Source organism: Narcine bancroftii, chromosome 1 (assembly GCF_036971445.1).
Source record: "Narcine bancroftii isolate sNarBan1 chromosome 1, sNarBan1.hap1, whole genome shotgun sequence".
Taxonomy (NCBI): Eukaryota; Metazoa; Chordata; class Chondrichthyes; order Torpediniformes; family Narcinidae; genus Narcine; species Narcine bancroftii.
This window is the reverse complement of record NC_091469.1, coordinates 445,484,024-445,509,537: the sequence shown is the minus strand read 5'-3', so window position 1 is coordinate 445,509,537 and position 25,514 is coordinate 445,484,024. Positions and strand designations below refer to the sequence as shown.

At 42.6% G+C, this 25,514-nt stretch overlaps 1 long non-coding RNA gene across 5 annotated transcripts in view; it reads left to right on the top strand.

Moving 5' to 3' along the window:
- Nucleotides 1–25,514, top strand: part of LOC138751756 (uncharacterized) — an 85,299-nt gene that overhangs the window by 16,032 nt on the left and 43,753 nt on the right. For all 5 annotated transcript variants that reach the window (XR_011350161.1, XR_011350159.1, XR_011350158.1 and 2 more), the window contains exons 2-3: nucleotides 12,678–12,743; nucleotides 16,869–16,947. This is a non-coding gene — a long non-coding RNA (uncharacterized lncRNA). The remainder of the gene's footprint in view (nucleotides 1–12,677; nucleotides 12,744–16,868; nucleotides 16,948–25,514) is intronic.

The window sequence follows — 25,514 nt, the reverse complement described above, 5'->3', positions numbered from 1 at the left end:
CCGGAAGAAACGGATATGGGACACACACCCAGGTTTAATCAGCCTTTGGTAGGCTGGCCTAAGCAGAGGATGTCTTGTATTTAAAAGCCCAAAACACCTAGTAATACCAGGGAATAAAAATGAAGATGTGTCCAATACCAGATAATATTCCCTAGGGTCATCCTCCATTATTGTAATTGAGGCAACTGACTGTACTAACTCTATGAAAGAGGAACAATTGAATCAATACAGGAATTGTAACTCTTAGTCCTATAAATCAACCTCCAATTAATGGGTGGTCACAGTCTGGAACTACATGAGAACATGGACAAACAGTCAGCAAGGGAATAGGATGGGGAAATTGAAATGGGTGGCCATTGGGAGATCCACACTATTGTGGCAGACAGAGTCAATGTGCTCAACAAAGCAATCTCCCAGTCTGCATCCAGTCTCTTTGATGTAGAAGAGACCACAGAGGGAACACCGGATGCAGTAAATGACGTCTGAAGATTCACAAGTGAAATATTGCTTCACTTGGAAGAACTGTTTGGGGCCCTGAATGGAGTTGAAGGAGGAGGTGTGGGTGAAAGTGTAGCATCTGCGGTCACAGGGCTAGATCCCAAGGGGAGGATTAGTGGGGAAGGAGGAGTGGACAAGGGAGTCAAGGAGGGAGCAGTCCCTGCAAAAGGTGTTGAGGGGAGGAGAGGGGAATATGTGTCTAGTGGTAGGTTCATGTAGTAGGTTGTGGAAATGACAGAAGAGGATGTGTTGGATGCAGAGGCTGGTTGGGTGGGAGGTGAAGACGAGGAATCCTGTCCTTGTGTGGGGGAAGAATGGGCTAGGGCAGATGAGCGGATAATGGAGGAAATGTGGGTGAGCATCGAGTTGATAGTGGTAGAGGGAAAGCCATGTTGTTTGAAGGAAGAGGACATCTGATGATCTGACATGGAAGTCCTCAGAGGCGATGGAGACAGAGGAATTGGGAGAATGGAATGGAATCCTTACAGGGAACAGGGTGGGAAGAGGTGTAGTCAAGGTAGCTGTGGGAGTTGGTGGGTTTCTTGATGTCTGTTGAGAGTTGTCTCCCTAGATGGAGATAGAGAGATCGAGGAAAGGCAGAGTGTTGCTGGAGATGGGCAGAGTGAATTTGAGGTCAGGTTGGAAGTTGGCAGCCAAGTGGATGAAGTCAACAAGCTCATCATGGGTACATGAAGCAGCACCAAAGTAGTCATTGATGTAATGGAGGAAGAGTTGAGGGGCTTTCCTGTGTAGGTAGAGTTGAGGGGCCTTCCCTGTATAGGTTTGTAGCATGGATTACTCCACATAGCCAACAAAAAGGCAAGCATAGCAGGACCCATGCGGGTACCCATGGCTACCCCTTTAACCTGGAGAAAGTGGGATGAGTCAAAGGAGAAATTATTGAGGTCTGCCAGCCAGCGGAGGGTGGAAGTGGAGAGGGACTGGTTGGGTCTAATGTCCAGAAAGTAACGAGGGGCTTTGAGGTGTTCAGTATGGGGGATAGAGGTGTATAGGGATTGGATGTCCACGGTAAACATGAGGCAATCGAGTTCAGGGAACTGGAAGTGATGGAGGGTGTGTGAAGTGTCCCAGATGTAGGTGGGGAGGGACTGGACCGGGGGGACAAAACAGAGTTTTAAAGGGATGTCCATTTATTCTGAGACTGTATCTTCTTGCTCGACCCTCTCCCGCCACTGGAAACATCTCTATGTGCATCTAAGCAGCCCATTCAGAAATTGAGAAGAATCTGGAATTCAGAATAAAGGGAGGGTGTAGTGAGCCAGGTCAACTCTACACATGATAGGCCGAATCGCCGTAGTGAACAGCCGGCACAGCAGGACACAGGGGCTTTCCCCCCACCGCACAGAAGTTCCAGGCTGCAGGAGCACATTGCCAGGCCTCACAGCAGCATTATGACATCACTCCTATGAGCCTGTTGCCTTCCCCTAAAAAGGAACGCGTGTGGTTTGATAAACAGCAGTTACTGGTTTACTTGTTTGCTGTGGACAGCATTTATTTCAGCAGCTCTGCCTTTAGCAGTGCTACAGTGGTGACCCCGAACAGGTTCTAACATTTTAGAACCCACAACACGCAGCAAGATGAATCCTGCCGACTCATCCACACCACCAACGGATCTCCTGTGGAAGTTTATGCCATAAGCGTCCACTTGCTGCCATTCTTGGCAAACCAGCCATGCAGCTGGCTGCAACTTGCAGAATCACAATTAGCCCTGCAAGGAATAACAGCCGAGGACACGAAATTCTGGCACGTGGTCTGTGCCCTGGATACCGCCACAGTTGCCCCGCTTGACAACAACCCACCTGTGAACGGCAAGTACACAATGTTAAACAGTTTTTGCTGATTCATTTGTACTTAGCCGGCATGAACGAGCCATTCGCATGCTTAACATGTAGGGCCTAGGTGATCGCAATCCCTCTGAACACATGCAGGAGCTAGTAGCCCTTGCATACGGACACACAAAGTGCTTCCTGTTTGAGGCCCTGTTCCTTTCCAAGTTGTCAGTCCATGTTGCCGCCGCCATCTCCAACATGGACTTTGCCAAACTGCACCTTGTGACAAGAGAAGCAGACCTGCTCTTCTGCACTCCGCTACCCAACTCCATCCACATCCAGCCGATTTGTGCAGTGGGAGCAACAGCCCAAACCTCACCCACCTCGTGCGCCCCCATGGTGGCCATTGCAGCAGCCAAGTAACAATGCAGCAACAAAACATCAGGGAACTGCTACTACCACCATTGGTGGGGTCGCATTGCCTGATGGTGCATACCGCCCTGCACCTTTTCAGGCAACAAACCCAGTCCAATGCAGGGAAAGAAGCAAGCCGGCCGCTGTTAGTAGCCTCGGTGATTGGCACCAGAAAAGGCCTGCTTTACCTTTGCGAACTGAAGGCCCAGTTGGAATCCCTTTTAGACTCCGGCACAGAAATTAGCCTAGTTCTGCCCACTTTCTTTGAGCGGAAGAATAATGCCAGAGGCCTACCCCTACAGACTGCAAATGGTTCAACCATCCCCACCTATGGGATACATTGTGTGACCATTCACACCGGGAACACCATTTTCAGGTGGAACTGTACCGTTGCCTCAGTAGGCCAAGCTCTCCTAGGAGCGGATTTCCTTTGGACAAATGAATGAACTGGTCAACCTCAACTGATGCCAGCTGGTTAATGTCACCACCTTCCAGGTTTTTCCCCCTCACACTGTGCCAACGCACTTTCCAGCCTTTGGGAGTCCAAGCTCTTGAACAAAGCGAGTACACTTCCCCGATGCGGAACCAGCACATGCATGCAACTCTAAATTGAGACTACCAGACCACCCATGTACACGCAGGTGTGGTGACTGCCCCAAGATAAGTTCCTCCAAGCTAAGGCTGAGTTTACCTTGATGGAGGAACTCGGGATTGTTCGCTGTTCCAACAGCCCGTGGGCATTGCCACTACACATGATCCCAAAGAACTCTGGTGGCTGGCATCCCTGTGGAGACTACCGCAGACTCAATGATGCATCAGATACCTCAGTCCGCTCATACAGGACTTTGCCGCTCAACTACAAAGTGTCCAGATTTTTTCCAAAGTTGATCTGGTGAAGGGCTACCACCAGATCCCAGTGCACCAGAACAACATCCTTATTGCCAGCCCAGATGCCAGGACTCACAAAGAAAATTTAAAATGCCTATTTGCCCGGCTGCAGACCTTCGGGCTAACCATCAATCTGTCCAAGTGCCAGATCGGTTTTTCCACCATTGACTTCCTTGGGAACTGCATCTCCAGCGAAGGAGCAACACTTTTGTCTGGCAAGGTCAAAGCCATTCAGAACTTTCCCAAGCCCAAAACCCTCAAAAGCCTGCAGGAATTCCTTGGGATGATGAATTTCTATCATTGCTTCCTCCCAGGAGCAGCAGCCACCATGCAGCCTCTCTGTGGAAGCACTCCAGGCATTCAAGGAAACCAAAACAACACTCTCCGTAGCCACGTTCCTGGCACACCCGGATCTGACGAACCCCTTTCATTAACGACTGACACCTCAGACCAGGCAGTGGGCACAGTGCTGCAACAGTGGGTGGATCACCAGTGGCGACCCCTCGCTTTTCTTCAGCAAATTCCTCTGACCACCTGAGCTGAAGTACAGCGTTTTTGATCGCAAACTACTACCAATGTACCTGGCCATATGCCATTTCCAGTACATCCTCGAAGACCAAGTGCTCATGGCCAACACGGATCACAAGCCGCTGGTGGAGGTGCTGGGCAAAGTCTCGGACCCCTAGTTGGTGAGGCAACAATGACACCTTTCGTACATCTCTGAATGTACAATGAACATCTGCCATGTAGTGAGGAAGTCCAACGTAGTAGCTGATACCCTGTCCAGGCCAACAAAATCCAAGGTGACGGGTGGCATTGACACAGCTCAGCTCGCCAGGGAACAGGCTGAAGATGCCGACATACAGGCATACCACACCGCCATCACCAGCCTACAAATTGAGGAGTTCGTACCGGACCCAGGAGGCCCAACACTCCTGTGAGATATGTCTACAGGCCATCCCAGGCCAATTCTGCCCGCAACCTGGAGACAGCTTGTATTCAATCAAGTGCATGGACTCTCTCATCCTTTCATCCAGTTAACAGTCCGCCTCATTTCGACAGGTTCATATGGCATGGGCTTCAGCGTGAAGTTTCACTTTGGGCAAAAACCTGTGTACAATGCCAGTGAGCCAAAGTCCATCGACACACTAAAGGCCCAGCGCAATGTTTCCCACTTGCAGCGGACAGGTTCAACCATGTGCATATGGACATTGTAGGGCCCCTTCCCATCAGCCAGTGGAATAGGTACCTTTTCACCGTGGTTCGGACACTTTACACGCTGGTCAGAGGCAGTGCCCATGCCAACCTATGACACAGAGACCTGTGTGAGAGCCTTTACCTCACTGTGGGTCACCTGTTTTGGTGTCCCTTCCCACATAACTTCAGACTGAGGAGCCCAGTTTACCTCTTCCCTCTGGGTGACCATGCCCAAATTCTGTGGCAGCCAGCTACACCACACAACTGCCTGCCACCCCCAATCCAACGGGCTGATAGAATGCTTACACCGCCATCTAAAAGCACCCCTCAAATCATAGCTGCATGGGCCCAACTGGATGGATGAACTCCCGTGGGTCCTGCTGGGCATCCACACAGTACCTAAAGAGGGCCTCCCCACCTCATTGGCAGTCATCCATTTCAGCTCCACGAAACCACCACCAAATGCCCTGGATGTCCTACAGCGGCTGAGGCACCACACCGCCTACCCACATCCACATCCTACCACCACCCACGGGATGCTAACCAATCAATTGTGCAAGAACTCAAAGCTATAAGACAGGGGAAACCAGGTAACCTTCTGCAATCCCTTATGAAGGGCCTTTCAAGGTACTGAGAAAGGAGGGAGTTGTATATACTATAGACATTGGAGGAAAGCACAACATGTTTACAGTCGACCGCCTCAAGAAAGCCCACGGGCTGTTCAGAGCCTTTCCCTGCCCCTATACCACAGCCCCTGGGGTACCTGCCCAAAGACAGCCTCCCAAACCTCACCCAAAGAGACTGCGATTCTGGGGCGGTGGGGTGGTGTAGTGGGCCTGGTCAACCCCACATATGATGGACCAAATCACTGTAGCGAACAGCAAGTGCAGCAGGGCACTGGGGCTTCCCCCCACCCCACCACTGCGCAGAAATTCCAGGCTGCAGGAGCGCATTGCCAGGGGAACAGCAGCATTATGACATCACTCCCGTGAGCCTGTCACCTCCCCTAAAAAGGAACACACGTGATTTGAAAAAAACGCCCATTACCTATTTACTTGCTTGGTTGTAGACAGCATTTATTTCAGCAGCTCTACCACTAGCAGTGCTACAAGGGGACCTTCTCGGAGCATATATAAGATAGAGACAGGAAAGTTGTTTCCATTGGTGGCTGAGTCCGGAACTAAGGGACTCAGGATTCTGAGGAATACATTTAGAATACAGGTGAGAGGAATTGTTTTTCCCAGACTAATGAATCTGTGGAATTCTCTGCCCAAGGAAGAAGTAGGGTTCAACTCTAAATATATTTAAAACACAATTGGATTGATTTTTGCATGGTATGAAAATGATAATAAGTTTATTATCATCTACAATGTACAAATCCACCAAATGTTTTACTTGTTGAAGCCAAAAAGGCAGTCTGTGAAAAAGCAACCACAATAGTATACATTCAAATAAAAAGAGATTTAAAAACGTAAAAAAATAGATAGATGCTACATATTCATAGTTACCATAGTGAAAGAAAAAAAGTGGCATTACAATAATGCAGTCAGTTCTTTTGTAGCATTGGTGCAGTCCATGAATAGGGTAACAAGGGGAGGTTAAGGAACCTGATAGCCATTGGAAATGTATTGTTCTATAACCAAGAGGGATTGATCTTCAGGCTTCTGTACCATCTACCCAAAGTTAGCAGTGTGATGTCCTTTATGATGTCAACCTCCAATTTCCGTTAACCCTTCCCCAGTCCCTCTCTTTCCATCCCGCTGTTTCCTTTCGTCAGTCCGCATCATCCCCTTCCCTTCCTTGTCCTGTAAGAGAGCTACCTTTTTTTATCCCTCTGTCCTCTCACCCTATCACTTCTCAGCTTCTTTCTCTTCTACACTCCCACCTGTATTCACGTATTACCTCTTGCCTGTTAGCCTGCACTGGTTCCCCTTCTCCTTCCTCCCTCTCTTCTCCTCCTACCCCCAACTTTTTATTCACACCTGCTTTTGCTTATTGCTGATGAAGGGCTCAGTCCCAAAATGTTGGTTACCTTTTGCTTCCTAAGGATGCTACATGACCTGCTGAGATTCTCCAGTATATTGGTGCATTACACTCGACCCCAACATTTGCAGATTTTCTTGTTTAACTTCTTTGTGAGATTTTCCAGTATATTGGTGCATTACACTCGACCCCAACATTTGCAGATTTTCTTGTTTAACTTCTTTGTGAGATTTTCCAGTATATTGGTGCATTACACTCGACCCCAACATTTGCAGATTTTCTTGTTTAACTTCTTTGTGAGATTTTCCAGTATATTGGTGCATTACACTCGACCCCAACATTTGCAGATTTTCTTGTTTAACTTCTTTGTGATGTTGGCTGCCTTCCTGAGGCAGCACTTCTCATAAATACCTGCAATGTATGGGACGTTGGAGCCTGTGATGGGCCTGACTATGTTTGCTATTGACTACAGCCTTTTGTGATCCTGGGTACTTGATTACCAAACCAGGTTGTGATGCAACCAGTCAGTGTTCATTCCATAGTGCATCTCCAGAAGTTTGATAGAACATTCAATGACATGTTAGAAAGTAGAGGTATTGTTGTGCCTCCTTCATGGTTGCCTTCATGTACTGACTCCAGGAGAAGACTTCTGAAATATAGACTCCTTTTTTTGCAACTTGAAGGTACCAACCCACTCCACCTCCATCCTATCAATGCAGACAGGTGAGTGGTCCTTCGACCCTCCCTTCCTAAAATTAGGATCAAGAGTTATAGGGAATAGGCAGGAAAGTGGAGCTGAGTCCACAGCCAGTTCAGTCAAGATCTTATTAAATTGCTTAACGGGCCACATGTCCTGTTCCTGCTCCTTATTATGTAGTGGATGGTGGCACTTATCCTCTGGACATATGACACAGCGCTGTTACCTCCTGATTGCTCATCCTTGTAGGTTGGTCTCTGCCCTTGCGAAATACAAGAAATGTAACAACTTGCAAAAGAATGGCAGAGCAAAACTACCACCATATTTTTAGTCTGTATTTTTAAAAGATGGGAACTTCAGTAACATTTAAGCTACTTTTTAAAACTGATAGTAAAATGTAATTAGGAGCTTGAGTGTACAGAAAATTAGCTTCCTGATGCATCAAAATTCACCTGCATACACTGCAGAAGTATACATGAAGGCCACCTCAAGATAGTAAATCAGACTTATGGCACAATAGATCTAATCTCTAAACTGAAAGCAATGCAATTTTTTTCAGGAAACAAATACCTCTGCAATTTGCCATCTAGTCCAATGATACTGCTGTCTATAGGCGACCCAAGTTCTCCTGACAATAAATACGTAGCTGAAGCGTCTGTGTAACATGACAGTCAAAAAGCTTGTTCTCCAGGGCTGAATCCAGAACACGGGAAATATCCGATTGTCCGGGACCCACTGATGAAAGGCAACAGGAACCAGACGTATACTATGTGGACCCAGCCCATTTCCTGAAACAAGTCAGAGATAAAGAATCAACCAGTGAAGCATTTCTTGTGCTTCAAAGCAATGATCAAATTCTAGAAGGCAAAGATCAAATTTGTAAAATGCTTGATATTCCCCTCATCACAGCCAAATCTATTTGTACATACAGGGACTTAGAAAGGAAAGGTGTGGAAGGTCATGGGATGAATGTGGGTAATAGGATTAGCACAGAAAAGCATTATGAGTTGGGCCAAAATTCTGTGCTCGAGGCAAATGAGAAAGGCTGTAGATGCTGGAAAATTGAAGCAACTCACAAAATGTTGGCAGTCAGTGTGTCAGACAGCATCCATGGATTTCTCCACAATCTCAATCACCTCTTGCAAGATCCCATTACTAGGCACATCTTCCCTTCTCTTCACATCATACAGGGATTGCCCTATCTATGTAGCTCCCTGTGCAATTACCCCTCCTCACTAGTCAACCCATCCCCAGCATTTATCCTTGTGACTGCACTAAGTGCTCTGACCACACCTCCTCCTTCATGACCATTTAGGGAACCATACAGTCCTTCCAAGTGAAGCAACATTTCACCTGCAAATTTGTACAGGTCATTTACTGCATTCAGTGCCCTCAGTGAGGCTTCCTCTCCATTGGGGACACTGAACGCTAATTGGTGGAATTGCTTCATTGAGCACCTTTGATCCATCCATTGCAATAGCCACAAGTGGCCAGCCTCTTCAATTCTACTTGTTCATTCCCATACTGTCATGCCTGTCCATAGTCTACTGTACAGCCAAGTTTAGGCCAAGCAAATTAAAATAGCACCCAATCAGATGACATCAACTTCTCTAATGTCCAGTAATCTCTTTGCTTGTTTTCTACACCTTTCTTTTTTTTTCCCTGATCCCTCCGGCCCTATTCTTCCTTCTCTTTTCCTTTCCTTTCCCCTCCCCCACCTCTTTATGTTCTCATTACCCACATGTTCCTTCATCTAGTTCCCCACCTCCTTCTCTTCCTTCCTACTTCCCTCCTATCAGAGAACATCTTCCTTATCCCTCTGCCTATTCCTCCTATCAACTCCTAGCATCTTTCATTTTCCCCCCATTTCTTCCCCTTCCAACCTATATTCATCAATCACCTGCCAGCTCATGGTCCTCCCCCTCTCCCACCCTTTTATTCAGGGTCATGCCCTCTCTTTTCTCAGTCCTGATGAAGGGTTTCAGCCCAAAACGTTTAACTCTCTATTGACTTCCATAGATGCTGCCTGGCCTGCTGAGTTCTTCCAGCATTCATTTTCTATGCTCTACAACTCAAGACTATCCAAGGTGTTAATTACTTAAATTATTTGGAAGACCCGTAGGAAATACCAAAGGAATTTTCAACCATTAGTGCTTTCCATTGTAAATAACAAGGATTATTTATTATAACTTTTGCCTGATAATGACTATCATGGTTGGCATGGTGGTTCGAGCAACGCTGTAACGGTGCCGGTGATTGGGACCGGGGTGCAAACCCCATACTAACTCTAAGGAGTTTGTATGTTCTCCTCATGTCTGCCCAGGTTTCCCCCAGGGGCTCCGGTTTTCTCCTACCATTTAAAATGTACTGGGGGTGTAGGTTAATTAGGTGTAATTGGGCAGCACAAGCTCTAGGGCCGAAAGGGCCTGGAACCATGCTGTAAATCTAAATGTTAAATTTAAAGCTTTGCTGCACTGCATTCATATAATCATATAACCATATAACCACTTACAGCACAGAACAGGCCAGTTCGGCCCTACTAGTCCATGCTGTAACAAATCCCCACCCTCCTAGTCCCACTGACCAGCACCCAGTCCATACCCCTCCAGTCCTCTCCTCTCCATGTAACTATCCAGTCTATCCTTAAATGTAACCAATGATCCCGCCTCAACCACGTCTTCCGGAAGCTGATTCCACATCCTTACCACCCTTTGCGTAAAGAAATTTCCCCTTATGTTCCCCTTATAATTTTCCCCCTTCAATCTTAAACCATGCCCTCTAGTTTGAATCGCCCCCACTCTTAATTGAAAAAGCCTTTGCACATTTACTCTGTCTGTCCCTTTTAAAATCTTAAACACCTCTACCAAGTCCCCCCTCAATCTTCTACGCTCCAGAGAAAAAAGCCCTAGTCTGCACAACCTTTCCCTGTAACTCAAACCTTGAAATCCTATCAACATTCTCGTGAACCTTCTCTGCACTCTCTCTATTTTGTTTATATCTTTCCTATAATTTGGTGACCAAAACTGTACACAGTACTCCAAATTTGGCCTCACCAATGCCTTGTACAATTTCATCATAACCTCCCTACTCTTGAATTCAATACTCCGATTTATGAAGGCCAACATTCCAAATGCCTTCTTCACCACACCATCTACCTGAGTATCAGCCTTGAGGGTACTATTTACCATCACTCCTAACCCTTTGTTGCTCTGCACATCTCAATAGCCTACCATTTAATGCATATGACCTATTTAGATTTTCAGAATGGTATTGTGCAAAATTTTGCAAAGCAGGTGTTAGAAGGGCCTATACTGTGGTGTAACGTTCTATGTTCTATTCAGAGAGATACCACCTCCCCTATCCCCTCAGAGTTTTTTCTCTTCTGCCCTCCCACCTGTATCCATAGCTCTTACTTTTTAACCTGTGCGCCTTCCTTTTCCTCCTCTCCTATCCTTTTCCCCATCACCCCCACCTTTATATTCTGGTGCCTGTCTGCTTTCTTGCTCATTCCTTGATGAACAGCTCAACCCGAAATGTTGACTTCCTGTGGATGCTGCATGTCCTGCTGAGTTTTTCCAGCACTTTTGTGTATTGCGCGACAATCCCAGCATCTCTAGACTTTCCCATTTAACTCCATTCAGCAAATTGTTAGTCTGCTTTGGTGGACACAGGACCAAAATTCTTACGATAGATTGACAAAATGGTTGGAAAAAGCCTACATGATCATGATCTTCATGTATAGTGTCATAGAAGAACCAGAAGGCATCATTTCAATCACATTTGGAATGTTATGGGCCGCACAGTTGTTAGTGCAATGCTGTTACAGCTCCAGTGATCAGGACTGGGGTTTGAATCCCGCACAGTCTGTAAGGAGCTTGTATGTTCTCCACATGCCTGCATGGGTTTTCCCCGGGGTCTCCGGTTTCCTCCCACCATTCAAAATCCACTGGGAATGTAGGTTAATTAGGTGTAATTGGGAAGCACAGGCTCGTGGGCTGAAAGGGCCTGTTACTGTGCTGTAGGTCTAAATTTTTTATTTAAAGCTTTGCTGCACTGCACTCAGGATGGAACTGTGCAAAATTATGCAAAGTAGGTGTTAGGAGTAAATGAGTTATGAGTTCTCAGAAATACTTATGAATTCATATTGATGAAAATAGAAACTGGTTTACATCCAATCAGAATATGCCACCATTTATCTTCCCAGCAAGAAAATAGCCCTGTAACAGGTCCTTCTGACCCATGATGTGAGCTGTCCAACTACACCCATGTGACCACTTAACCTCATACATCTTTGGAACTTGGGAGGGAACTGGAGCACCTGGAGGAAACCTACTTTGAAATAGGGAAAACATATAAAGCCCTTTACAGACTGTGTCAGATTTAAATCCAGCTCATTGGTGCTGTAACAGTATTGCACTAAGCACTATACTAACCGCGCTGCCCTAGTTCTACCGGACAATGAAGATTTTTCTTCCTGAACACTTTTGGGTGTATTTTATGGATTTTGAGCTGCTGATCACGAAAATCTCCTTAAAAGTTTCCTATCACCTGCTGTTATTTTTTAGATATAACCTATTTTTGTAATTTCCTGTCATATTTTGAGTTTACTGGTATATTGCCCACAAAGCAAGCTGTTTTGGTCAGTCCAAGCATGCCTGGGGATGCACTCAGTGCAGGTGCTATGCAAATGCTGACTTATGCCTGGACATGCTTGGAAGGAATTTAAAGATATTGTTGAGAATTTTCTTGACAACTACAGAGCACCAAACTACATCCAGCTGATTGACAACATGCTTCAAGCATCCAAAACAATGAAGTGCAACATATCATTGAAAATTAATTTCTTGCATTTGCTCGTGGATATTTTTTCCTGCTGATTTTAGTGCAATCAGTAACGAACATGGTGAAAGGTTTCACAAAGACATTTCAACTATGGAAAAGTGGTATCAGGCCAATTGGAATCCATCAATGCTGGCCGACAATGGACACTGACATGAAAGGCATCAGATGCTAAGTACAAAGAAAAATCAGTGGCCAAACAATTTTAGGTCAGTTGAACTAACCAATGTATCAGCATCATTATGTAATTAAACATGCTAAATTCAGTAAAAATTAATGTTTCTCCAACTTCCTATGTGATTTGGCAAATCTGAAATTATCTTTGTTTTCAGCTTGAAGTTGTTTATCATAGTCCCCAATTTTTTTTTCAGGAAGCAAACATTTTGAAAAAAACTGTGGCCCTGTATTCTTAGCCTCAGATAATAAATGGAAACATGGTAAGTGACTGCCCTTTTTTAAAATTTCTATCAGATCTTCAGTAGTTTGATTGCTTTTCCTTGGCAGTGTGACATGAGGATGGAGTCCATGGAGGGGAGGAAGTTGCCTTCATGTTCTGAGCTACATTCATGATTTTCTGCAGCTTCTTCTGACCTTGAGCAGAAGCAGCTTCCATCCCACACTGTGATGTATCAAGCAAGTATGCTATCACTAGTACACCTGTAGAAGTTGTTGAGAGACAAAGGGGACATGCTTAAATTCCTCATCACTGGAGGCGATGATGTGCTCTCTTGACTCACGTCAGTGTGCTTGATCCAGGTCAGGTCATTGAAGATGTTTATTCCTAAAGAACTTGAAACTATCTCCTCTTTTCAAGTTCAGATTTACTTTCACATGTACCAAGTTGTGGTGAGAGTGTTTGCTTTGTGAGCAGGCCAATTAGACATCTTATGCTTAGTGCAGCAAGTAAAACAAAGTATCGAAGTGCAGACTGGTAGGGAGAGAGAGCAAAGGCAGCACAATTTTACTATTTTGGGGTTCATTCAGGAGCCTGATAACATTGAGGAAAAAGCTGTCATTGGTGATCTCATACTCGTGAATCTTCTTCCTGATGGAATAGGGGTGAATAGACTATGGCTGAGGTGGAATGAGTCTCTTAATATGTTGGTTGCTTTTCCAAATCAGTAGGAGCTATAGATGATCAGTGGAAGGAAGGGGTGTGTATGTGTAATGGCCCGAGCCATACTCGCAACCCTCTGCACTTCCTTGCAGTTTTGGACTGAGCAATTCCCATTCTACTCAATGATGCACTACAACAGGATGCTTTCAGAATCAGAATCAGGATCTATTCTTATGAACAAGTCATGAAATTTGGAGTTTTGTGGCAGCATCAAAGTGCAAACATTCATATTATAACCATCTTATGACATTATTATAAAAAATAATAAAAATAAAATAATAATAACAGCAATAGAGCACGAAAAGTGAGGCAGTATCTTTGGTTCATTCATTATTCAGGAATCTGATGGCAGCGGGGAAGAACCTGTTCTTGTGCCACTGAGAGCTCGTCTTTAGGCTCCTGTTCCTTTTCCCAATGGTAGCAGAGTGAAAAGGGTATGGTCTAGGTGGTGGGGGTCTTTGAGGATAGAGGCTGCTTTTTTAAAATGTAGATCATATAAATGTCCTTGATGGAGTGGTCCAGTGCCTGTGATACCACAGACCAAGTTAACAGCCCTCTGGAGTTTATTCTTGCCCTGAGAGTTGGCACCTCCATACCAGGCAGTGATGCAACCAGCCAAAATGCTGAGCACGGTACACCCGTAGAAGTTTATGAGAATCTTCGGTGACAGAATCTCCTCAGACACCTCACAAAGTATAGCTGCTGGGGAGCCTTCTTTGTGATTGCATCAACATGGAGGCTCCAGGACAGATCCTCAGAGACGTTGACTCCCAGGAATTTGAAATTCTTGACTCTCTCCACTACAGAGCCCTCAATGAGAACTGTGTCGTGTTCCCCTGATTTACTCCTGCATCTGTAGAAGTTGTTGAGGGTTGCAGGTGACATGCCAAACCTCTACAGGCTTCTGATCATCCTGGGTAGACGAGAACAAGTCAGAGGAGATGTTTATATTCAGGAACCTAAAGCTGACTGTTATCTCCACCTCAGCACTTTTGATGCTCTGCTCCTATTCTGTAAGTCTATTCCCAGCACCTTTGTCTTGCTGACAAAGAGGGGGAGGTTTCTGACCCTCTATCTCCCTCTGTCATTGTCAGAGATCCAGCCTATGATGGTGGTGTCACCTGCAAATTTATAGATAGAGTTCAAGAAGTGGTTGACCAAATGATCATGGGGTACAGAGAGTGTAGTAGGAGGCTGTGAGCATAGCCTTGTAGTGCCTGAGTGTTGAGGTGTAAGAGATGCTGTCACCAATCCTCACTGATTGCAGCCAGTGGGATGGAAAGCCATGGATCCAATTGCAGAGATGGGTGCTGAAACCTAGATAACATAGTATGGGGATTAATTTGTTTGGTTCCATTTGTATTCGTCCAGGTTTTCAGGGCTGAGTCTGGAGCCAGGGAGCTGACATCTGCAGTGGACCTGTTTTGGTGGAGTGAGCTGAGGGTGGCTGGTAGGCTGGAGTTAATGTGAGGCATGACCAACCTCTCAAAGCACCTTCTGATTATGGATATCAGAGCCAGCAGCTGGTGGACATTTGGTCCTGTCACTACACGATGATCGTGGTTTTCTTGGAGTAGATGGGTATTTTAGCCAGATGGAGAGAGAGGTTGGTGATGTCACCATGTCCGCCCAGCTAATCTGTGCAGGCAGAGAGGACACGTCCAGGGTCTCCATCTTGGCTAGTTGCTTTTCATAGGTTCATTCTCTGGAAGGTCAATCTGGCATCTGACTGTGGGTGTGAGCGTGGTGGAGGTCAAAGATGTATGTGCCACTGGTTCATTCACCACCTGCTCGAAATGAAGATAGAATGAATTGAATTTGTCCAGGAACAGTGCGCTCTGGTTTGCAATTCTGCCTGCATTCGCTTTATAATCATGATCACATGGGATACCCTGCTGTAAGGTTCGTCTGGGACTCAAGTCAGGTTGGTATCACGTCTTAGCATCTCTGATGACCTTGCGTAGGTCGTACCTGGCTTTCTTGTATAGGGTTAGATCACCTGAATTTTCAGCCTTCAATCATGAGTGAACCTCATGTTCAGCCACAATTTTCCAGTTGGGGAATAAATGGATTGTTCTCTTTAGGACACAATCTTGTACATATCTGCTGATGAGGTCAGTGACAATGGTGGTGTATTTATTAAAATTGGTTGCTGAGTCCAGCCTACCAACTCAAAGCAACTCACATAGGATGCCATCTCCTTAATGCAGTTATGCATGATGTTTGCTACCAGGGCATCTTCCTTCAAAAACCATATGGGGTTGTAGGTTAATTGGGGTATTTGGGCGGCACAGGCTTATGGGCTGGAAGGTCCCATTACTGTCCTGTATGTTCAAAGTTCAGATTTATTGTCAGAATACATACATGACATGACCTACAACCCTGAGATTCTTTTTCCTATGGTACAGGCAGAATTTCTACTTATCGGTAATGTGAAAAAACATTGTATTCAAGAAAAGATACATAAGCAAAGAGAGAAATGTAAACAAAGTAAGAAATGTAACAAACTGTGCAATACAGAAATAAATATCCAATAATAAATAATGTGCAAAGTAAAAGTCCTGATTGAGTTTGTTGTTTAGGTGCATGAAGGTGGAGGGGTAGCAACTGTTCCTGAACCTGGTGGTACGAGTCTTGTGGCACCTATACCTCTAACCTGATGGCAGCAGCGAGAACAGAGCGTGTCCTTGGTGGTGTGAATCCCTGATGATTGCTGCTGCTCTCCGACGGCAGCGATCAACGTGGATGTTCTCGATGGTGGAGAGGGTTCACTACCTTTTACAGGGCTTTCTGCTCAGAAGTATTAGCAGAGTAAGTGCCAGAACATATGTTGGAGGGGGGCATTAGCATGTTGGGGTGAGGGCACAGTGCAACCTTCATAAACTCACTCGGGGAGGGGTGCTGTTACCATCTTCTGCCCTTCTGATGTACGTGCTGAGAGGGCTGTTTTTATGGCATCAAGTGTCATTAGCCCCTAGTGATGCTTGATGCACACTAGTTACACGGCTTGGGATAGGTGGAGAGTCATTAGCTTATCAGGCTAAACCCTACGCTCATTTGACGCATGCTAGTGAGGGGTTGGGGGTGAGTCTGACGGTGAGCGATGGCCACGACCTTAAGGGGTGCTTGGGTGCAATGGGCATGGATGCCCCCCTCTTGGCACCAACTTTGGGTATTGGTACCCCTATACCTGGCCGTGATTCAGCTGGTCAGCAGTTTTCACTGCACATCTATAGAAGTTTGCTGGGGTTTTGTCAAAGTTTGCCAAGCAGTATGTCTAATTTAAAAAAAACAGTTCTACATTTCAAAGCTAACTCATGGTTCATCTCTCGTAAACATCTGGATCTGTCATTTCTGTTGTATACTTCTGAAATCTACATTTATCTGAATGAAGAATAATCCAATATTTTAACCTTTTCTTTGCGCTTGTATTTATAATTCTCAGCCGAGTGACAAAGTTGTGGATTCAAGAGCACTCCAGAAATTTGAACACAAGATATAAAGGAAATGCCACAGTATTGCAGGTATGCACTCTTGATTAAGATGCAAAGCAGGACACTTTCTTTGTTGGTTATGTGAGATCCCACTGCACTATTTAAAAACAAAGCGATGAAGTTATTTCACTAAAACAAATTACATGGTAATTGTCACATTGATGTTGAAAGTGCAAATTGGTGGCTCCGTTTTCTGCAATGCAACATTCCTTTACCGATTCAAAAGGTGCTCCAGGAGAGTGGCATCTATTTTCCTTCACTCAATAAATTTCATTTGCACTGCACACAGTCCTCTAATTGAGGTCTTTTTGATAGGTTATAAGGACTCTTCATTACTTGCTTTTATATTCACACTTAGGACTAGTGAATGTCCAATTCAGATTTTCAAGAATAGTGAATTCCTGTTTTAAGAATCATGCTTGTGTTATAAGCCAATTGCTTGGGAAAAGAAATTTCCTTTGAAACTCATCTTCTACTATGTTGTTATAGTTAATTGTGGGGATCATTGCCCTTTGGTGTTGAGATCTTTTCAAACAGCAGACTCCCATTGTTGAAGGAAAATGATTTCAGTTTTATCATTGTTAACTCTGCATTCTGCATAATGAAGGTATAGGTTGTTAAATTATCCTGACCTACTTCAAGAGGACATCCACAATTCCAATGCCCAAGAAGAATAGGGTGACCAAGAAGGTAGTGGAGGGCAGGCTGATAGATGTTGTCTACCTGGACTTCAGTAAGATCTTTGACAAGGTTGCACATTGTAGGCGGGTCCAGAAGGTCAGCTCACATGGGATGCAGGGTGAGCTGGCCAATTGGATAAACCATTGGATTGATGGTAAGAGACTAGAGTGTGGTAGTGGAGGACTGATGCTCAGATTGGAGACCTATGACAAATGGTGTGCTGCTCGGATCTTTGATGGGTCTGCTTTTCCTCATTGATATTATGACTTGGATGACAATATGGTTGGCATAGTTAGTATCCTTGTGGATGGCATCAAGATTGGTAGTTTAGTGAAGAGGTTATCTAAAAGTAAAACAGAATCTAGAGGAACTGAGAAAGTGGCCCAAGGAAGGGGAAATGGAATTTAACTCAGAATACAAAGAAAGATTGAGTATCTCCCTCCACCTCTATCTTACCACTTCTGCGTTCTACAGGCCGCCCCCCCCCCCCCCCCCCCACCCCAACCACTCGGTTCAATCTGGTCTGTTTATACCACCATTTCTCACCTTATACTTCACAAATAATGCAAGATTTCTTCTGTTTAAATTGAAAGCAACAGTTCAACCAAATAAATAAAATAATGTTAGAAAATTGATCGTGCTTATGAATCCTGCCCACTGATGATCACTCCAACTATTGGTTGGGAGCTGAGTAAAATGGCTGCGGAGACATGACTTGTTCAGTTGGGCAACGATCAAACAAGCAGGAAAAGCCTGGGGCAAAGTCTGTTTACTACATTGTGTTCATGGAGAGAGCTGGCTGATTGAGACCATTTGTCCAAAGTGTAAACACAAGCAAAATTTGGCAGCCGGTGTCCCAATTGTTGACATGTGGTAAACGAGAGTGAGGACATTGTGAATTACAGATTAATCAGGTTTTGCTCATCCCATGGAATAAATTAATTTAAAAGCTTGGCAGGGTGCCTTAAACTTGCCAGCCTTGCCCTTTAGGAACATGTAGTGCCTAAACTCTATGATCCTCAACTTTAAAATAATCCCTCTTCCAAGCAAATTCCTGCCTAAATACTCCAAAATCAGTCTTACCTCAATTTAGGCCTTTAACTTGGACCAGTCCCATCTTGCTCTGTAACTATTTTTCAATTCATGGATTTACATTCACAAAGTGCTCCCTTCACTGTTAGCTCAGTCACTTGCCCATCTGGAAAGGGTTGAGTATTGCACACTCTCTTGCAGGACCCTCAATATGTTGATTATGGATGCTCTCCTGGGCAGAAATTTCACTCTGTCCAAGGCCTTTGTACTATTGGTGCCCTTGTCAATATGAAAATATCACAGTAATACAGCCATCTGTAATTTCCCTGTGCATCTGCTCTTCCAATTCCCAGTGACCTTTAGAGGGTCTATAAAACAGCCCCAGAAAAGTGATCATTCCCTTCTTGTTTTGCCCATATCATTTCAATATTTCAGAAGAATATCTGCTGTAAATTGTTTTTATGTTTTCTCTCATCAAAAACACAACCTCACCCCCCCCCCCCCCCACATGATCCTGCATGCATGTCTGCTAAACTTTGTCTCTTTGAGTACAGTTTTACTCCTCAAATTCTTATATGCCTCATCCTATTGGGGAATGAGGTAGGGCAGATGATTGAAATGTTAGTAGGGAATCACTTTGGAACCAGTGAGCATAATTTATTAGTTTTTAAAGATCTGGCAAAAGGAATCATTTGAATGATCAAGTTTCAGTACTAAATTAAGGAAAGGCTAATTCTGATGGCATTAGACAGAAAATTGCAACGGTTGATCGGGTGAATCAGTCTGCGGATAAAGTGATGTCTGGCAAGTGTGGAGCCTTTAAAAGAAAGATAGGGACAATTTAGGGTCAGCATTTTCCTGTTCAAGTGAAAGGCAAGACTGCAAGATTAGGGAACCCTGGATGACAAGTGATTTTGAAGCTCTGGTCAAGGAAAAGGAGGCATATGTCAGGTAACAATAGATGGGATCAAGTAAATCCCTTGCTAAGATTATGGGATGTAGGAGTTTACTTAAGAGGGAAATCAGGAAGGCAAAGAAAGGACATGAGACAGCTCTGGCAGATGAGGTGCATTTACTGTGGAGAGAATCAGGAATGCTAATGAACATATGGAAGTTAATAATGATATCTTGATGAGAGGAGGAGATGCTGGAGATCTTCAAATGTTTCAAGATAGACAAGTGTATCCTGAGGCAGTGTGGGAAGTTAGGGAGAAAACTGCAGGAACCCTGTCAGAGATTTTGTGTGCCTTCAAGAAATTCTGCAAGGAAAAGCCTGGGAACTGCAGACTAGTGAGCCTAACACTCAGCTCTAGAACACCTGGATGCAAGGTCATGTATATTAAACCAGCCATTCTCAACGGGGGCCACAGCAATATTTAAGGAGGGGGTGGGACACAGGCTGACATCATGATTTTTTGTGTTGTTGGAAGGAGCGAAATAGGAAGAAATGAATTAACCTTGACTGTTTCACAGGGAAGAAGGTGCATGAACTTTGATCAGAGATCTAAGGGGCCTATAGCCACAAAAAATGTTGAGAATGGCTATGGTAGACGACTGTTCCCAGACTACAGCTCTGCATTCATTTCCATGGTCCCCATCAAAATCATTCCCACATTTCAAGATCTAGACCTTGGCATCTCTTCTACACTGAATCCTTAACTTCCTGTCTAATCAGTGAGGATATGTACAGTATCATCTCCTCCACGATCATACACAATACTGGAGCTTCTTAAGGATGTGTCCTCAGTCCCCTGCTATGGTCCTCTACATCCATGACTGTACAGCTAAACACCATTTCTTCTTCATTCTCAAATTTGCTGACAGCACCACAATAGTGGATTGGATATGAAATAATGATGAGAAAGAATCCAGCAAAGAGATTGCAAGTCTAGTGGCATGGTGCCAAGATACAACCTCTCTCCCAACATCAGTAGGGTGAAAGAGATGATCATTAACTTCAGGAGGGGTTGCAGAGTCACTATTCCTGTCCACATTAATGGCACTGATATGGAAAGAGTAGATAGCTTCAAGTTCTTTTTTTTTTTTATTTTTTTTTTCACACCATAAACCACATTAACCATGATACATACTTTTTCCTTTTCAAATATATACAGTGCCATTTTCTCCCCCCCACCTCCCTCCTCCCATCCCACCCTCCCTACCTCCCCCCTCCCGTCCATTTAAAGTACAAAATCTAGGAGACACTAAACCAGTCATACAATGTTGTCATACAATAAAAATAAACAAGAAATTCCACTGAGTCAATTCTTTTCATTTCCTTCTCCTTTCGTTAATTTAGGTAGTGAATGTCCCCGGTAGGTTTTCGCTATTGTGTTTCATGTAAGGCTCCCATATTTGTTCAAATATTTCAATATTATTTCTTAAACTATATGTTATTTTTTCTAATGGAATACATTTATTCATTCCTATATACCATTGTTGTATTTTCAAATTATCTTCCGAGTTCCAGGTTGACATAATACATTTTTTTTGCTACGGCTAGAGCTATCTTAACAAATCTTTTTTGTGCATCCTCCAAATCAATTCCAAATTCTTTGTTTTTTATGTTACTTAGGAGGAAGATCTCTGGATTCTTTGGTATATTGTTTTCTGTAATTTTATTTAATATTTGGTTTAGATCTTCCCAAAATTTTTCTACTTTCTCACATGTCCAGATTGCATGAATTGTTGTTCCCATTTCTTTTTTACATCGAAAACATCTATCAGATACTGTTGGGTCCCATTTATTTAACTTTTGAGGTGTAATGTATAGCCTGTGTATCCAGTTATATTGTATCATACGTAACCTCGTATTTATTGTATTTCTCATCGTTCCAGAACATAACTTCACCCATGTTTCTTTTTTTATCTTTATATTTAAATCTTGTTCCCATTTTTGTTTAGTTTTACCATTTGTTTCCTCATTCTCCTTTTCTTGCAGTTTAATATACATATTTATTATAAATCTTTTGATTATCATTGTATCTGTAATCACATATTCAAAGTTACTTCCCTCTGGTAAACTCAGACTGCTTCCTAATTTGTCCTTCAAGTAGGATCTCAATTGGTAATATGCCAGCACTGTATCTTGAGTTATATTGTATTTATCTTTCATTTGTTCAAAGGATAATAATCTATTTCCTGAAAAACAATTTTCTATTCTTTTGATCCCTTTTTTCTCCCATTCTCTAAAGGAAAGGTTATCTATTGTAAAAGGGAGTAACTTATTTTGCGTCAATATTAGTTTTGGTAATTGATAATTTGTTTTATTTCTTTCTACATGAACCTTCTTCCAAATATTGAGTAGATGATGTAATACTAGAGAACTTCTATGTTGTACCAATTTTTCATCCCATTTATATAATATGTGTTCAGGTATCTTTTCCCCTATTTTATCTAATTCTAATCTAGTCCAATCTGGCTTTTCCCTTGTTTGATAAAAATCTGATAGGTATCTTAATTGTGCAGCTCTATAATAATTTTTAAAGTTTGGCAGTTGTAAGCCTCCTTGTTTATACCATTCTGTTAATTTATCTAGTGCTATCCTCGGTTTCCCCCCTTTCCATAAAAATTTCCTTATTATTTTCTTTAACTCCTTGAAGAATTTCTCTGTCAGGTGTATTGGCAATGCCTGCAATAGGTATAATATCCTTGGAAAAATGTTCATTTTTATACAGTTTATCCTTCCTATTAGTGTTAGTGGTAAATCTTTCCAATGTTCTAAATCGTCCTGTAATTTTTTTCATTAGTGGATAATAATTGAGTTTATATAGTTGGCCGAGATTTTTATTTATTTGTATACCTAGGTATCTTATTGCTTGCATTTGCCATCTGAATGGTGATTCCTTCTTAAATTTTGAGAAATCCGCATTATTCATAGGCATTGCTTCACTTTTATTTACGTTAATCTTGTAACCCGACACTTCTCCATATTCCTTCAATTTCTTATATAATTCTTTTATTGATAGTTCTGGTTCTGTTAAGTATACTATAACATCATCCGCAAATAAACTGATTTTATATTCCTTGTCTTTTATTTTTATCCCTTTTATATTATTTTCTGTTCTTATCAATTCTGCTAGTGGTTCTATAGCTAACGCGAACAATAAAGGTGATAGTGGGCATCCCTGTCGTGTTGACCTGCTTAAGTTAAATTGCTTTGATACATATCCATTTACTGTCACTTTCGCCAATGGTCCCTTATATAATGCTTTAATCCAATTAATATACTTCTCTGGTAAACTGAATTTTTGCAATACTTTGAATAAATAATTCCATTCTACTCTGTCAAAGGCCTTCTCTGCGTCTAAAGCAACTGCTACTGTTGGCGCTTTACTCCCTTCTACTGCATGAATTAAGTTAATAAATTTACAAATATTGTCTGTTGTGCGTTTTTTTTTAATAAATCCAGTTTGGTCTAGATTTACCATTTTAGGTACATACTCTGCTAATCTGTTTGCTAATAGTTTAGCTATTATCTTATAATCTGTGTTAAGTAATGTTATTGGTCTATATGACGCTGGTGCGAGTGGATCTTTCCCTTGCTTTAGTATTACTGTAATTATTGCTGTTTTACATGAATCTGGTAAGTTTTGTGTTTTATCAATCTGGTTGATTACTTCCAGGAGGGGAGGAATTAATAAATCTTTAAATGTTTTATAGAATTCTATTGGGAATCCATCCTCTCCTGGTGTTTTATTATTTGGTAATTTTTTTTATTATCTCTTGTATTTCTACTATTCCAAATGGTTCTGTTAATTTATTTTGTTCCTCTATTTGTAGTTTTGGTAGTTCAATTTTAATTAGAAATTCATCTGTTTTCCCTTCTTTCCCTTCGTTTTCAGTTTGGTATAATTGTTCATAGAATTCTCTAAAGTTTTCCTTGATCTCCTTTGGATTATATGTGATTTGTTTGTCTTTTTTCCTTGATGCCAATACCATTTTCTTAGCTTGTTCTGTCTTAAGCTGCCATGCTAGAATTTTGTGCATTTTTTCCCCTAGTTCATAATATTTCTGTTTTGTCTTCATTATATTCTTCTCCACCTTATATGTTTGTAGTGTTTCATATTTTATTTTTTTATCTGCCAATTCTCTTCTTTTAGTTGTGTCTTCCTTCATTGCTAATTCTTTTTCTATATTTACTATTTCCCTTTCCAACTGCTCTGTTTCCTGATTATAGTCCTTCTTCATCTTGGTTACATAACTTATTATTTGCCCTCTAATGAACGCTTTCATTGCATCCCATAGTATAAACTTATCTTTCACTGATTCCGTATTTATTTCAAAATACATTTTAATTTGTCTTTCAATTAATTCTCTAAAATCCTGCCTTTTGAGTAACATGGAGTTTAATCTCCATCTATACATTCTTGGAGGGATGTCCTCTAACTTTATTGTCAATATTAAGGGTGAATGGTCCGATAATATTCTAGCTTTATATTCTGTTTTTCTTACTCTATCTTGCATACGAGCTGATAACAAAAATAGGTCTATTCTTGAGTATGTTTTATGTCTACCCGAGTAATATGAATATTCCTTTTCCTTTGGGTGTTGTTTCCTCCATATATCCAAAAGTTGCATTTCTTCAATCGATTTAATTATAAATTTGGTTACTTTGTTCTTTCTGTTAATTTTTTTTCCCAGTTTTGTCCATATTTGAATCCAAATTCAGGTTGAAATCCCCTCCTATTAATATGTTCCCTTGCGTATCTGCTATCTTCAAAAAAATATCTTGCATAAACTTTTGATCTTCTTCGTTAGGTGAATATACATTGAGTAGATTCCAAAACTCCGAATATATCTGACATTTTATCATTACATATCTCCCTGCTGGATCTATTATTTCCTCTTCTATTTTAATTGGCACATTTTTACTAATTAATATAGCTACTCCTCTTGCTTTTGAATTATACGACGCTGCTGTTACGTGTCCTACCCAATCTCTCTTTAATTTCTTGTGCTCCAATTCAGTTAAATGTGTTTCTTGCACAAATGCTATATCAATTTTTTCTTTTTTCAGTAAATTTAGCAGTTTCTTCCTTTTAATTTGGTTATGTATTCCATTAATATTTAAAGTCAGATAGTTCAGCGTAGCCATTTTATACTTTGTTTATCTTCCCTTTCCGTTTCTCCATCATTACCTTTCCTTCTTATCCATTTCTGCTTTCTTGTTTTGAACACTTTATAAGACAACATTTCTAAAACATCAAACATTTTCCCTATTCTCCTATTTAAAACTTCTTTAACCCCAATCTCCCCTCCCCCTCCTGAGTTGTCCTTTATCCCTTGTCGGACAACCACATCTCCCCTCTCCATTTGGATTTGCGAATTCACTCGCAAACGTCAGCTGATTTTGCAGTGATCGTAACTCCTCCCCACCCAGCCCCCCCCAGAAAAGTTTTCAATTTTCATATGTAACAAAGGTCACTCTTTTAATTCCCTCCTTATTCCCTCTATTCCATTTCCCTCCTTTATTAATTCTTGTCTATACTCTATATATTTTCCTCTAAATACGGATACATTCATGTTTCTTTTTCTTTGGCTTGGCTTCGCGGACGAAGATTTATGGAGGGGGTAAAAGTCCACGTCAGCTGCAGGCTCGTTTGTGGCTGACAAGTCCGATGCGGGACAGGCAGACACGGTTGCAGCGGTTGCAGGGGAAAATTGGTTGGTTGGGGTTGGATGTTGGGTTTTTCCTCCTTTGCCTTTTGTCAGTGAGGTGGGCTCTGCGGTCTTCTTCAAAGGAGGTTGCTGCCCGCCAAACTGTGAGGCGCCAAGATGCACGGTTTGAGGCGATATCAGCCCACTGGCGGTGGTCAATGTGGCAGGTACCAAGAGATTTCTTTAGGCAGTCCTTGTACCTTTTCTTTGGTGCACCTCTGTCA